Genomic DNA, 17,186 nt, shown 5'->3' on the forward strand with positions numbered 1-17,186 from the left:
GAAGGCCCCCATTTGCACTAAATTGGAAGCAGTGGAGCGCCCTGGCTCCTGCTCATCGCCCAGGAGAATGTCGTCCTCGGACTCGTCCCTCCAGCCACGGACAACTCCAGGGATCCCCGAAAAATTCAAAGCCTGCTCTTCTTGCTCCTCCTCCTCCTCCCAGCCACCATCCTCCTCTGACTCCTCTTCAGACTCCTGCTGACTTGTCTCAGATGGAGAAGCCCCCCCTAGGAATTCATTCAGCATTGCGACTTTCTCATCTTCCAGCTCCTGCTCCTCGATGGCTTGATCAATAACGCAACGCAATGCACACTCCAGAAAGAAGGCGTAAGGTACGATGTCACTGATGGCGCCCTGGCTGCGACTGACTAGTTAGGTGATCTCATCAAATGCAGAAGTCTGTATGCATCGCGCATGAGCAGCCACTGGTGCTGGGAAAAGAAACCAAGCTTTCCAGAAACTCTTCTGCTGCAGAGTTCATACAGGTAGTCGTTAACAGCATGTTTCTGCTGAACCAGCCTATCAAGCATATACAAGGTGGAGTTCCAGCGCGTCGGTCAGTCACAAATCAGACGTCTGATAGGCAAGTACTGTCGCCGCTGAACATCAGCAAGGCGAGCCATGGCCGTATAAGATCTTCTAAAATGGCCAGAGATTTTCCTGGCCTGCCGCAAGACGTCCTGGACCCTGGGGTATTTGGCAACAAATCACTGCACGACTAAGTTCAGGAGGTGTGCCACGCATGGCACGTGTGTTATTTTGCCCTGTTTCAGCACCCTCAGCAGATTGTCACCATTGTCGCACACCACTTTACCAACTGTCAAATTGAGCGGGGTTAGCCACTGATCGGTCTGTGACCGCAGTGCTGAAAGCAGTGCAGGACGGTGTGGCTCTTGGTTTCCAGGCACACTTTATTGGCTTGCAGCACAGCATGGCAACATCTCACCTGGCTAGTCGAATAGGTTCTTGGGATCTTGGGGGGTGCAGCGGAAGAGGCGGTAGCAGTGGAAAAGGAGGAGTCAGCCGAGGAGGAGACGGAGGATGAAGTAGGAGGAGGAGAAGAAGAGTCTGGCCTGCATGCAATCCATGGTGATAACTCCAAATTCACACGGGTGCCACGGGTTACATGCTTGATGGCCGTCAGAAGGTTCACCCAGTGGGCAGTAAATGTTATTTACCTTCCCTGCCTGTGTTTGCTAGACCACGTGTCTGTGGTCAGATGTACGGTATCTTGGCACTGACACTGTGTGCCAGAGATATATTAACTTGCCGCTGAACGTGGCCATATACGGGTAGTTTAGGGATGCCCTTCTTGGAGAAATATTTCCTTCCGAGGACCTTCCATTGCGGTGTGCCAATGGCCACAAATTTTCTAAAGGCCTCCGAATCCACCAATTTATATGGCAGTAGTTGGCGGGCTAGCAGTTCCAACAAGCCAGCGTCAGCCGTTGGGCAAGAGGATTATCTGGCATCATCATTTTTTTATGCTTGAGCATTTGGGCCACGGAAGCCTGCCTTGTGCCAGATGAATGCAAAGACGGTACGGTGGAAGGTGGAGTGGAGGACAAGTGGGAGGAGAGAGGAGAAGGAGAAGAGGCAGGACGTGGAGCGCCGGGAGTGTGGCTTTGTGGGTTCTGACGGTGTTGCTCCCACTAAGCTCGGTGATGGGAGGCCAGGTGTCTTCTTAAGGCGGTCGTCCCTAGGTGAGTGTTGGGATTACTGTGAATTATGCATTGACAGCACAGGCTGCAGATGGCAACAGTATTGTCAGCAGGTGACACGTTAAAAAAAGCCCACACTGAGGAGCCATGTGCCGGTGTAACACCCCAGAGTTGTGTTACTACACGACTCTACCCCGCTATTATCTACTAAGAGCCTTTATACTGTCATCTGATGTAATTTATATTATGTCCTCCACAAATGTGCATATAAACCTATGCAAATCCAATTGTTCATGTAATTTACCTGGTATACCAGCAGGTGGCAGCAACCCATTGGCAAGTATAGTTTAGTGTTTAGTGAATCTAAGCTGGAATTGTTAATTCCAGCTTAGCTTCCCCTCTGTGTAGAGGTGGGCTTGTCCCACATCCTGCAGCATGGGTGGAGAAGGAAGTTAGTCAGAGTGTAGCCCACCCCCTGCTAGGGGTAGGGTGTGTGTGGAATTCCCCTGCATAGGGAAGACAGCAAGGACCTGGTCTCGGCTGAGACTTGGCCATATACCCAGATTGAGCACTTTCAGCTCAGCTGGATGAGGAAAGCAGAAACTACAGACAACCTCCAGAGTTCCAGGAAGACAGCATCCCCTGAGAATCCATCTGTGAGATAAGTCCAGAGACCTAGGAGAAGCTAATTCCTCCTCAGCTAATCTGTCCCCACACAGCAGAAGGTACCAGATAAGTGCAGAAGCTAATCCTGCCATAATTACAGAGCTACCAAGCAGATGATTTATCCTGCAATCTCCACATTTAAAGAAGAAGTACTCATTCCTGCCAATGATTGCCAAAACCTGCTGGGACCAAGAGAACAAAGTTGTATACCGCTTCGATGTAAAGCCAGGTTTGAACTTCATCTAGAGGTCTGAAAATCATTTATTCTGCAAAATTCCTCTATTACTCCTACTATCACTACACTCAAATTTATTGCAAGTGAGCCGAGAGACACCGTGACACAACTAACATCAAGCTTTAGAGACATTATATGCCGTTACACCACTCTGGCATTCCTAATTTGGGACGTGCGTTATAACCCCTTTGAAGGGCCCTGGGATAGTACCCTGGGCACGCTGCAATTGATGTCACGACAAATACATGATATATTATCCACCTGACCCGGCAACTGCACTAAAATTGGTGTCAGACAACCCGTTCCTGGTCACTGCACCGGCGTCCTGGGAGCACAAGATGTGACCATGCATGGTGGATGGCTTGCTCCAGATACATTTGCAGTCTGCTTTTTGCCTCCTGTGCACTGCAAGTACTGCCTGCTTCTCCTCCTTCTCCTCCCTATCTGCTGCTCCGTCTCTCCCTCTGAACTCCTCTCCTCTTCCTCTCTTGTGGGCACCCACGTGACACATCATTATCGTCACCTTCACCACCACTGACATTAAAGATCTTCGAGTAGGCAGCAACAGTGGGGACTAGTGTTGAGCGCGAATATTCGAATATCAAATTTTTTTGCGAATATCGCAAATATTTTGAATATAGTGCTATAAATTCGCTATTTCGAATCTTCTTTTTTTTTATTGTTATATTTTTTTCTTTCCCACTTCCCAAAAGTAGTTCTTACCTGTCCTTAGGATTCCTGGCTTACCGTGTGCTCCAGTCAGTGCCCGTTGCCGCTTCTGCCGACTTACGTGCTCATGGAGCATCCCCATCACCATGGGAACGTCTCCATACTAGTATGTACTGTTGTATTTGAGAATTACGTTGAAATCGCAATGCGATTACTATAACTTGAATTAATCGCATTGCGATTTCAACTTAGCACTGATATATTCCATATTCGTTAACTTCATTAATTCTAGCAAGCTCACCCATTAGAAACACAGCTCTAAGTTTAAATCGCAATTCGATTAATATAACTTGAATTAATTGCATTGCAATTTCAACTTAGACCTGGTTTACTATGGTTGCTTGGTAGAATTAGCGAAGATGATTAATATGACGAATGTAACGAAGATAACAAAGTATTCTCCATCTTCATTTTAGCTCCATATCCGTCAACTTTGCTAATTCTAGCAATCAAATAGGAAAGTTGACTATAGAGACAGCTGCATTTAATTCGCTATGCGATTATATATATATATTTTTTTATAAATAGAATAATTATAATAATTATCAAGTATTATAATTATTCTATTTATTTAAAAAAAATAGCAAAGTAATATAGTCGCATAGCAAATTAAACTTAGCTGTCTCTATAGTCAACTTTCCTATTTGATTGCTAGAATTAGCGAAGTTGACGAATAGGTAGCTAAAATGAAGATGGAGAATACTTTGTTATCTTCGTTTTGAGGAATATGACGAATACATTCGTCATATTCGCGAATTCTACCAAGCCAACCATAGTAAACCAGGTCTAAGTTGAAATCGCAATGCGATTAATTCAAGTTATATTAATCGAATTGCGATTTTAACTTAGAGCTGTGTTTCTAATGGGTCAGCTTGCTAGAATTAACGAAGTTATTGAATATGGAATATAGCAGTGCTAAGTTGAAATCGCCATGCGATTACTTCGAGTTATATTAATCGCATTGCGATTTCAACTTGAGGCTGCTGCTGGGTATCTAATGGAATGGGTCCGCTTTCTAGAACTAACAAACTTAACTAATATTGAATCTAGCAGTGCTAATTTTTAATCATAATGCGATAATATTTGCTATTATTATTAACCACATTGCGAATCCAACTTTTATAATGCACTATTCTGACATACAGTACTATATTAGTTAATTCTACCAATACCACCTATAGCAAAATCTCCAAAGCTGGAATTGCAATGCAATAAAATATTAGTTGCATTTCGAATCCAACACTAGGGATGAACAAACCCGAACTGTATAGTTCGGGTTCGTACCGAATTTTGGGGTGTCCGTGACACGGACCCGAACCCGAACATTTTAGTAAAAGTTTGGGTTCGGTGTTCGTCGTTTTCTTGGCGCTTTTTGAAAGGCTGCAAAGCAGCCAATCAACAAGCGTCATACTACTTGCCCCAAGAGGCCATCACAGCCATGCCTACTATTGGCATGGCTGTGATTGGCCATTGCAGCATATGACCCAGCCTCTATTTAAGCTGGAGTCACGTAGCGCCGCACATCACTCTGCTCTGATCAGTGTAGGGAGAGGTTGCAGCTGCGACTGTTAGGGTGAGATTAGGCAGTGATTAACTCCTCCAAAACACTTAAGTCAGTGATCGTTCTACAGCTGTGGATCATTGAACTGCTGCTATTCAATTGCTCACTGTTTTTAGGCTGCCCAGAGCGTTTTTCAGTCACTTTTTTCTGGGGTGATCGGCGGCCATTTTGTGTCTTGTGGTGCGCCAGCACAAGTTGCCACCAAGTCCATTTAACCATCAATAGTGTGGTTCTTTTTTGGCTATATCCTACATCAGGGGCAAACAGCCACCAAGTTCATTTAACCATCAATAGTGTGGTTATTTTTTTGCTATATCCTACATCAGGGGCAAGCTGTCACCAAGTCCATTTAACCCTCAATAGTGTGGTTATTTTTTGGCTATATCCTACATCAGGGTCAAGCTGCCACCAAGTCCATTTAACCATCAATAGTGTGGTTATTTTTTGGCTATATCCTACATCAGGGGCTTGACTGTGCTTGCTATTTTATTGAGGGGTGAAATACAATTGCCAAAATAGCAGTACCCTGTGGCCAGCCAATTGTAATACTGTCTGCTATCTGGCAAAGGATATATTTTTGTTCTGGGTTAAAATACAATTCCCAACTTAGCAATTTCCTAAATTAGTGGTTTCTGCTGTATCAGGCCTACTTGAAATCTATCTATAAAAGGGTATATTATATTCAAGGTGCTGATAGGGTCATTCTCAATAACTTCACACACACGCTACTGTGCATATCCAAGTCTAATTCTGTCCGTAAACGTATACCTGTCACCCAGCGCCTAAATAATAGGCCTCAAATTTATATTCAGCTAAATCTGTGGTTATTGCTGTAGCTGGTCAAGTTATTTTGTGTCCGTCAAAACAAAGTTTTTGGTCTGGGTTGAAATAGAATTCCCAACTTAGCAATTCTCTAAATTAGTGATTTCTGCTGTATCAGGCCTACTTTAAATCTATCCATAAAAGGGTATATTAGATTCAAGGTGCTGATAGTGTCATTCTCAATAACTTCACACACACGCTACTGTGCAATTCCAAGACTAATTCTGTCCATAAACGTATACCTGTCACCCAGCGCCTAAATAATAGGCCTCAAATTTATATTCAGCTAAATCTGTGGTTATTGCTGTAGCTGGTCAAGTTATTTTGTGTCCGTCAAAGCACAGTTTTTGTTCTGGGTTGAAATACAATTCCTAACTTAGCAATTTCCTAAATTAGTGGTTTCTGCTGTATCAGGCCTACTTTAAATCTATCCCTAAAAGGGTATTTTAGATTCAAGGTGCTGATAGGGTCATTCTCAATAACTTCACACACACGCTACTGTGCATTTCCAAGTCTAATTCTGTCTGTAAACGTATACCTGTCACCCAGAGCCTAAATAATAGGCCTCAAATTTATATTCAGCTAAATCTGTGGTTATTGCTGTAGCTGGTCAAGTTATTTTGTGTCCGTCAAAGCACAGTTTTTGTTCTGGGTTGAAATACAATTCCCAACTTAGCAATTCTCTAAATTAGTGGTTTCTGCTGTATCAGGTCTACTTTAAATCTATCCATAAAAGGGTATATTAGAATCAAGCTGCTGATAGTGTCATTCTCAATAACTTCACACACATGCTACTGTGCATATCCAAGACTAATTCTGTCCGTAAACGTATACCTGTCACCCAGCGCCTAAATAATAGGCCTCAAATTTATATTCAGCTAAATCTGTGGTTATTGCTGTAGCTGGTCAAGTTATTTTGTGTCCGTCAAAGCACAGTTTTTGTTCTGGGTTGAAATATAATTCCCAACTTAGCAATTTCCTAAATTAGTGGTTTCTGCTGTATCAGGCCTACTTGAAATCTATCTATAAAAGGGTATATTAGATTCAAGGTGCTGATAGTGTCATTCTCAATAACTTCACACACACGCTACTGTGCAATTCCAAGACTAATTCTGTCCATAAATGTATACCTGTCACCCAGCGCCTAAATAATAGGCCTCAAATTTATATTCAGCTAAATCTGTCATTACTGATGAGCCTGTATTAGTGTAATACGGTACCTAAATAGATAGCCAGATAGTGTTAGGTGTCTGTAAAAAAAGGCCTGAATTTTAATTCAATACATTGGGCCAAATAATATTTTTCTTATTGTGGTGAACAGTAACAATGAGGAAAACATGTAGTAAGGGACGCGGACATGGTCGTGGTGGTGTTAGTGGACCCTCTGGTGCTGGGAGACGACGTGGCCGTTATGCCACAGCCACACGTCCTAGTATACCAACTACCTCAGGTCCCAGTAGCCGCCAGAATTTACAGCGATATTTGGTGGGGCCCAATGCCGTTCTAAGGATGGTAATGCCTGAGTAGGTACAGGCATTAGTCAATTGGGTGGCCGACAGTGGATCCAGCACGTTCACATTATCTCCCACTCAGTCTTCTGCAGAAAGCGCACAGATGGCGCTTGAAAACCAAGCCCATCAGTCTGTCACATCACCCCCATGCATATCAGGGAAACTGTCTGAGCCTCAAGTTATGCAGCAGTCTCTTATGCTGTTTTAAGACTCTGCTGGCAGGGTTTCCCAAGGGCATCTACCTAGCCCTTCCCCAGCGGTGGAAGACATAGAATGCACTGACGCACAACCACTTATGTTTCCTGATGATGAGGACATAGGAATACCACCTCAGCACGTCTCTGATGATGACGAAACACAGGTGACAACTGCTGCGTCTTTCTGCAGTGTGCAGACTGAACAGGAGGTCAGGGAGGAAGACTGGGTGGAAGACGATGTAGGGGACAATGAGGTCCTAGACCCCACATGGAATGAAGGTCGTGCCACTGACTTTCAGAGTTCAGAGGAAGAGGCAGTGGTGAGACCGAGCCAACAGCGTAGCAAAAGAGGGAGGAGTGGGCAAAAGCAGAACACCCGCCGCCAAGAGACTCCGCCTGCTACTGACCGCCGCCATCTTGGACCGAGCACCCTAAAGGCAGCTTCAAGGAGTTCCCTGGCATGGCACTTCTTCAAACAATGTGCTGACGACAAGACCCGAGTGGTTTGCACGCTGTGCCATCAGAGCCCGAAGCGAGGCATTAGCGTTCCGAACCTTAGCACAACCTGCATGACCAGGCACCTGCATGCAAAGCATGAACTGCAGTAGAGTAAACACCTTAAAAACATGGAACTCACTCAGGCTCCCCCTGTTACCTCTTCTGCTGCTGCCGCCTCGGCCTCTTCCTCCGCCTCTGGAGGAACGTTGGCACCTGCCGCCCAGCAAACAGAGGATGTACCACCAACACCACTACCTCCGTCACCAAGCATCTCAACCATGTCACACGGCAGCGATCAGCTCTCAATCTCACAAACATTTAAGAGAAAGCGTAAATTCCGACCTAGCCACCCTCGATCCCTAGCCCTGAATGCCAGCATTTCTAAACTACTGGCCTATGAAATGCTGTCATTCAGGCTGGTGGACACAGACAGCTTCAAACAGCTCATGTCGCTTGCTGTCCCACAGTATGTTGTTCCCAGCTGCCACTACTTCTCCAAGAGAGCCGTGCCTTCCCTGCACAACCAAGTATCCGATAAAATCAAGTGTTCACTGCGCAACGCCATCTGTGGCAAGGTCCACCTAACCACAGATACGTGGACCAGTAAGCACGGCCAGGGACGCTATATCTCCCTAACTGCACACTGGGTAAATGTAGTGGCGGCTGGGCCCCAGGCGGAGAGCTGTTTGGCGCACGTCCTTCCGCCGCCAAGGATCGCAGGGCAACATTCTTTGCCTCCTGTTGCCTCCTCCTCCTACTCGGCTTCCTCCTCCTCTTCTTCCACCTGCTCATCCAGTCAGCCACACACCTTCACCACCAATTTCAGCACATTCCAGGCTAAACGTCAGCAGGCCATTCTGAAACTCATATGTTTGGCGGACAGGCCCCAAACAGCACAGGAGTTGTGGCGGGGTATAGAACAACAGACCGACGAGTGGTTGCTGCCAGTGAGCCTCAAGCCCTTGCCTGGTGGTGTGCGATAATGGGCAAAATCTCATTGCAGCTCTGGGACTAGCCAGTTTGACGCACATCCCTTGCCTGCGTATGTGCTGAATTTGGTGGTGCAGAAGTTCATTCACAACTACCCCGACATGTCAGAGCTGCTGCATAAAGTGCGGTCCATCTGTTCGCGCTTCCGGCATTCACATCCTGCCGCTGCTCGCCTGTCTGCGCTACAGCGTAACTTCGGCCTTCCCGTTCACCGCCTCATATGCAACGTGCCCACCAGGTGGAACTCCATCTTGCACATGCTGGACAGACTGTGCGAGCAGCAGTAGGCCATAGTGGAGTTTCAGCTGCAGCACGCACCGGTCAGTCGCACTGCAGAACAGCACCACTTCACCACCAATGACTGGGCCTCCATGCGAGACCTGTGTGCCCTGTTGCGCTGTTTCGAGTACTCCACCAACATGGCCAGTGGCGATGACGCCGTTATCAGCATTACAATACCACTTCTATGTCTCCTTGAGAAAACACTTAGGGCGATGATGGAAGAGGACGTAGCCCAGGAGGAGGAGGAGGAGGAGGAGGAGGAGGAAGAGTGGTCATTTTTAGCACTTTCAGGCCAGTCTCTTCGAAGTGACTCAGAGGGAGGTTTTTTGCAACAGCAGAGGCCAGGTACAAATGTGGCCAGCCAGGGCCCACTACTGGAGGACGAGGAGGACGAGGATGAGGTGGAGGAGGATGAGGATGAAGCATGTTCACAGCGGGGTGGCACGCGACGCAGCTCGGGCCCATCACTGGTGCGTGGCTGGGGGGAAATGCAGGACGATGACGATACGCCTCCCACAGAGGACAGCTTGTCCTTACCTCTGGGCAGCCTGGCACACATGAGCGACTACATGCTGCAGTGCCTGCGCAACAACAGCAGAGTTGCCCACATTTTAACGTGTGTGGACTACTGGGTTGCCACCCTGCTGGATCCATGGTACAAAGACAATGTGCCCACCTTACTTCCTGCACTGGAGCGTGATAGGAAGATGCGCGAGTACAAGCGCACATTGGTAGACGCGCTACTGAGAGCATTCCCAAATGTCACAGGGGAACAAGTGGAAGCTCAAGGCGAAGGCAGAGGAGGAGCAAGAGGTCGCCAACGCAGCTGTGTCACGGCCAGCTCCTCTGAGGGCAGGGTTAGCATGGCAGAGATGTGGAAAGGTTTTGTCAACACGCCACAGCTAACTGCACCACCATCTGATACGGAACGTGTTAGCAGGAGGCAACATTTCACTAACATGGTGGAACAGTACGTGTGCACACCCCTCCACGTACTGACTGATGGTTCGGCCTCTATTCAACTTCTGGGTCTCCAAATTGTCCACGTGGCCAGAGCTAGCCTTTTATGCCTTGGAGGTGCTGGCCTGCCCGGCGGCCAGCGTTTTGTCTGAACATGTATTCAGCACGGCAGGTAACGTCATTACAGACAAACGCAGCCGCCTGTCTACAGCCAATGTGGACAAGCTGACGTTCATAAAAATGACCCAGGCATGGATCCCATAGGACCTGTCCATCCTTGTGCAGATTAGACATTTATAACTACCTCCTCTTAACCATATATTATTGTACTCCAGGGCACTTCCTCATTCAATCCTCTTTTTATTTTCACTTTACCATTATATTGCGGGGCAACCCAAAGTTGAATGAACCTCTCCTAAAAATGTCTGACAGTGGCCTGTTCCAGTGTTGGGTGACATAAAGCCTGATTCTCTGCTATGACATGAAGCCTGATTCTCTACTATGGGACCTCTCGCCTCTGTCTGGGTGCCGGGGCCTAAATATCTGACAATGGCTTGTTCCAGTTTTGGGTGACGTGAAGCCTGATTCTCTGCTATGACATGAAGCCTTATTCTCTGCTATGGGACCTCTCTCCTCTGTCTGGGTGCCGGGGCCTAAATATCTGACAATGGCCTGTTCCAGTGTTGGGTGAAGTGAAGCCTGATTCTCTGCTATGACATGAAGCCCAATTCTCTGCTATGACATGAAGCCTGATTCTGTACTATGGGACCTCTGTCTGGGTGCCGGGACCTAAAAATATCTGACAGTGGCCTGTTCCAGTGGTGGGTGATGTGAAGCCTGATTCTCTGCTATGACATGAAGCCTGATTCTCTGCTGACATGAAGCCTGATTCTCTGCTATGACATGAAGCCTGATTCTCTGCTATGGGACCTCTCTCCTCTGTCTGGGTGCCAGGGCCTAAATATCTGACAATGGCCTGTTCCAGTAGTGGGTGACGTGAAGCCTGATTCTCTGCTATGACATGAAGCCTGATTCTCTGCTATGGGACCTCTCTCCTCTGTCTGGGTGCCGGGCCTAAATATCTGACAATGGCCTGTTCCAGTGGTGGGTGACGTGAAGCCTGATTCTCTGCTATGACATGAAGCCTGATTCTCTGCTATGACATGAAGCCTGATTCTCTGCTATGGGACCTCTCTCCTCTGTCTGGGTGCCGGGGCCTAAATATCTGACAATGGCCTGTTCCAGTTTTGGGTGACATGAAGCCTGATTCTCTGCAATGACATGAAGCCTGATTCTCTGCTATGGGACCTCTCTCCTCTGTCTGGGTGCCGGGCCTAAATATCTGACAATGGCCTGTTCCAGTGTTGGGTGACGTGAAGCCTGATTCTCTGCTATGACATGAAGCCTGATTCTCTGCTATGACATGAAGCCTCATTCTCTACTATGGGACCTCTCTCATCTGTCTGGGTGCCGGGGCCTAAAATATCTGACAGTGGCCTGTTCCAGTGTTGGGTGACATGAAGCATAATTCTCTGCTATGACATGAAGCCTCATTCTCTGCTATGGGACCTCTCTCCTCTGTCTGGATGCCGGGGCCTAAAAATATCTGACAGTGGCCTGTTCCAGTGTTGGGTGACATGAAGCATGATTCTCTGCTATGACATGAAGCCTAATTCTCTGCTATGGGACCTCTCTCCTCTGTCTGGGTGCCAGGGCCTAAAAATATCTGACAGTGGCCTGTTCCAGTGTTGGGTGACATGAAGCCTGATTCTCTGCTATGACATGAAGCCTGATTCTCTACTATGGGACCTCTCTCCTCTGTCTGGCTGCCGGGGCCTAAAAATATCTGACAGTGGCCTGTTCCAGTGTTGGGTGACATGAAGCCTGATTCTCTTCTATGACATGAAGCCTGATTCTCTGCTATGACATGAAGCCTGATTCTCTGCTATGACATGAAGCCTGATTCTCTGCAATGACATGAAGCCTGATTCTCTGCTATGACATGAAGCCTGAATCTCTGCTATGGGACCTCTCTCCTCTGTCTGGGTGCCGGGGCCTAAATATCTGACAATAGACTGTTCCAGTGGTGGGTGACGTGAAGCCTGATTCTCTGCTATGACATGAAGCCTGAATCTCTGCTATGGGACCACTCTCCTCTGTCTGGGTGCCGGGGCCTAATTATCTGACAATGGCCTGTACCTGTGGTGGGTGACGTGAAGCCTGATTCTCTACTATGACATGAAGCCTGATTCTCTGCTGACATGAAGCCTGAATCTCTGCTATGGGACCTCTCTCCTCTGTCTGGGTGCCGGGGCCAAAATATCTTACAATGGACTGTTCCAGTTTTGGGTGACATGAAGCCTGATTCTCTGCTATGACATGAAGCCTGAATCTCTGCTACGGGACCTCTCTCCTCTGTCTGGGTGCCAGGGCCAAAATATCTGACAATGGCCTGTTCCAGTGGTGGGTGACGTGAAGCCTGATTCTCTGCTATGACATGAAGCCTGATTCTCTGCTATGACATGAAGCCTGAATCTCTGCTATGGGACCTCTCTCCTCTGTCTGGGTGCCGGGGCCTAAAAATATCTGATAGTGGCCTGTTCCAGTGTTGGGTGACATGAAGCCTGATTCTCTGCAATGGGACCTCTCTCCTCTGTCTGGGTGCCAGGGCCAAAATATCTGACAATGGCCTGTTCCAGTGGTGGGTGACGTAAAGCCTGATTCTCTGCTATGACATGAAGCCTGATTCTCTGCTATGACATGAAGCCTGATTCTCTGCTATGGGACCTCTCTCCTCTGTCTGGGTGCCAGGGCCAAAATATCTGACAATGGCCTGTTCCAGTGGTGGGTGACGTGAAGCCTGATTCTCTGCTATGACATGAAGCCTGATTCTCTACTATGGGACCTCTCTCCTCTGTCTGGCTGCCGGGGCCTAAAAATATCTGACAGTGGCCTTTTCCAGTGTTGGGTGACATGAAGCCTGATTCTCTTCTATGACATGAAGCCTGATTCTCTGCTATGACATGAAGCCTGATTCTCTGCTATGACATGAAGCCTGATTCTCTGCTATGGGACCTCTCTCCACTGTCTGGGTGCCGGGGCCTAAATATCTGACAATGGCCTGTTCCAGTTTTGGGTGACGTGAAGCCTGATTCTCTGCTATGACATGAAGCCTGATTCTCTGCTATGGGACCTCTCTCCTCTGTCTGGGTGCCGGGGCCTAAATATCTGACAATGGCCTGTTCCAGTGGTGGGTGACATGAAGCCTGATTCTCTGCTATGACATGAAGCCTGATTCTCTGCTATGGGACCTGTCTCCTCTGTCTGGGTGCCGGGGCCTAAAAATATCTGACAGTGGCCTGTTCCAGTGTTGGGTGACATGAAGCATGATTTTCTGCTATGACATGAAGCCTGATTCTCTGCTATGGGACCTCTCTCCTATGTCTGGGTGCCGGGGCCTAAAAATATCTGACAGTGGCCTGTTCCAGTGTTGGGTGACATGAAGCCTGATTCTCTGCTATGACATGAAGCCTGATTCTCTGCTATGGGACCTCTCTCCTCTGTCTGGGTGCCGGGGCCTAAAAATATCTGACAGTGGCCTGTTCCAGTGTTGGGTGACATGAAGCATGATTCTCTGCTATGACATGAAGCCTGATTCTCTGCTATGGGACCTCTCTCCTCTTTCTGGGTGCCGGGGCCTAAATATCTGACAATGGCCTGTTCCAGTTTTGGGTGACGTGAAGCCTGATTCTCTGCTATGACATGATGCCTGATTCTCTGCTATGGGACCTCTCTCCTCTGTCTGTGTGCCAGGGCCTAAATATCTGACAATGGCCTGTTCCAGTGGTGGGTGACGTGAAGCCTGATTCTCTGCTATGACATAAAGCCTGATTCTCTGCTATGACATGAAGCCTGATTCTCTGCTATGGGACCTCTCTCCTCTGTCTGGGTGCCGGGGCCTAAATATCTGACAATGGCCTGTTCCAGTGGTGGGTGACGTGAAGCCCGATTCTCTGCTATGACATGAAGCCCGATTCTCTGCTATGACATGAAGCCTGATTCTCTGCTATGACATGAAGGCTGATTCTCTGCTATGACATGAAGCCTGATTCTCTACTATGACTTGAAGCCTGATTCTCTACTATGACTTGAAGCCTGATTCTCTGCCATGAGACCTCTCTCCAATTGATATTGGTTAATTTTTATTTATTTTATTTTAATTTTAATTAATTTCCCTATCCACATTTGTTTGCAGGGGATTTGCCTACATTTTGCTGCCTTTTGCAGCCCTCTAGCCCTTTCCTGGGCTATTTTACAGCCTTTTTACTGCCAAAAAGTTTAAGTCCCCATTGACTTCAATGGGGTTCGGGTTCGGGGTGAAGTTCGGGTCGAGTTCGGATCCCGAACCCGAACATTTCCGGGAAGTTCGGCCGAACTTCTCGAACCCGAACATCCAGGTGTTCGCTCAACTCTACTGAGGTGGAAAGTCCCAAGCCGTCATTTATTTGCCAAAAAAGCAGTACCAGCCCTGCACAAATATGTAGAACAGAAGGTGGGCCAGTCTTTGTCTGTCGGTGAGCCTGTCGGTGTCTGCCAAAGTGCACGGCAGTGCCGACATGTGGAGCTGTAACTACAGTCAGGGACAATACATGTCCTTTACGGCCCATTGGGTAAATGTGGTTCCTGCACGGCCACACCACCAACTTGGAAAGGTCACACCACTTTTGCCTCCACGTTGTCACGCCATTGGTCCTGTGACAATGTCCGCCTCTGCCTCCTCATCCTCCACCATTTTCTCAGCTTGCAGGGACAAGTCACAGTGCCCCTTCAGCATACCACATGTGCAGGGCACGGTGGTGTCACGCTGTTCTGCACTTGGTTTGTCTTAGTGAATGGAGTCACACAGGGGAGGAACTGCTCCGTGTGATGCATCAAGAAATTGAATCCTGGCTTTCTCTGCGACAACTGCAAATCTGAACCATGTTGACCGACAACAGGAATAACATGGTTTCGGTGCTGCGTCAAGGAGGGCTGAGCCATGCGCCCTGCATAGTACACATGCCAATCTGGGTGTCAAGCGGTTCCTGAAGTCTTCCACCCATCTGCAAGACATCTTAAAAATAGCCAGGAAACTTTGCATGCAGTTCAGCCACTCGTACACCGCAAGGCACACCATCCTTGAGCTGTAGCGGAAGAACGGCATCCTCCAACATAGGCTGATATGCGACGTTTCCACCCGTTGGAATTCCACTCTCCATATGTTGGACCGACTATGCGAACAGAGAAAGGCCATCAATGATTTCTTGATGATCCCAGTGGATAGGAGTACTCCCCTGTGTAACTTCGATGTCAGCCAGTAGCAGCTCATGGGTGACACCTGCAGTTTTCTCAGGCACTTTGAGGATGCCACATTGTTTGTCAGTCCCCAGGACTACGGGATGAACAACCTCATTCCACTGCTTCATATCCTGGAACAGATGGTGGTAACAATGGCTTGTCAGGGAACAGAAGACGTGTCGCCTAGATCTTACGGCCACATGAGCCCTGTGGGGGCTGAACTGGAAGAGGAGGAGGAGTGGGAGGAGGATATTGGAGCACAGGCAATGTATAGAAAAAAGGGTGGTTTTTCTACTCAGCTGACAGGAGAGGAGGAGCATGAGCAGGCAGAGGAGCTACAGGGCGATGAGGAAGACGAAACAGAGGACCCAGACACAGCGTGGCAGTATACATTGGAGATGGAGGCAGGGAGTCCCTCCAAGTCACTTGCACAAATGGCCTGATGCATGCTCACTTATTTGCATAGTGACAGCCAAATTGTCATTATTCGGTAGAGGGATGATGTCTGGCTCGCCACCTTTTTGGTCCCTCGCTACTGGTCCAAAATGGGGGCCTTTTTTACACCAACTGAGAGGGAGGACAAACTGAACCACTACAAAGACATCCTATGTAGTTAGTTGGCAGCTTCCTATCTATGCCATCAATCATCTCGCAGGTCTGACCGGGGGGGGCCCTCTGCACTTACGTTCCACTGCCATGGCTGCTGTGGAGGGGTGGGTGGCAGGAGCAGTACCAGCTCCATCAGCAGCAGCCTGAGTCTACAGTCGCTGATGAGTAGCTTTCTTCACCCGCCTAGTGAAGAAACTACTCACCAGCAGCAGCAGGTAGACCTGGAGCAGCAGGTAGTGGCATACTTGGACAGCACCCTGCCAACCCACATTGAAAATCCGCTGGACTACTGGGCAGCCAAATTGGATTTGTGGCCTTAACTAGCAGAGTTTGCCTTGAAAAAGCTGTCCTGCCCGACCAGTAGTGTTGCATCAGAGCGGGTGTTTATTGCGGCGGGGGCCATAGTTACCCCAAGGAGAACTCGCCTGTCCAACCACAATGTGGAGAGACTGACCTTTGTCAAGATGAATCAGGCATGGATCTGCCAGGATTTCCACCCACCAATGCCTGATGCATATGATTATATCAATAATGGCGCTTCACACAAACCTTGACAAAAGAGACCGACTTCTTCTGGATTTCTGCCTCAGCTACTACTCTGATGCTACCACGTGCCTGATGCCACACATCTAATGCCAATCACTCCTTCTTTCACCCCTCAGGAGTCAGTATAGAGATCTATCCCATCACCTATTTATCCCCAGGACTGTAAGGAGGGGACATCCACTGCGTCTGGAGGAAAGAAGGTTTGTACACAAACATAGAAGAGGATTCTTTACGGTAAGAGCAGTGAGACTATGGAACTCTCTGCCTGAGGAGGTGGTGATGGTGAGTACAATAAAGGAATTCAAGAGGGGCCTGGATGTATTTCTGGAGCATAATAAAATTACAGGCTATAGCTACTAGAGAGGGGTAGCTGATCCAGGGAGTTATTCTGATTGCCTGATTGGAGTCGGGAAGGAATTTTTTATTCCTCTAAAGTGGGGAAAATTGGCTTCTACCTCACAGTTTTTTTTTTGCCTTCCTCTGGATCAACTTGCAGGATAACAGGCCAAACTGGATGGACACATGTATTTTTTCGGCCTTATGTACTATTTTACTATGTTACTATCGTCAGCGAGTACTGGT

Source organism: Bufo gargarizans, chromosome 1 (assembly GCF_014858855.1).
Source record: "Bufo gargarizans isolate SCDJY-AF-19 chromosome 1, ASM1485885v1, whole genome shotgun sequence".
Lineage (NCBI taxonomy): Eukaryota > Metazoa > Chordata > Amphibia > Anura > Bufonidae > Bufo > Bufo gargarizans.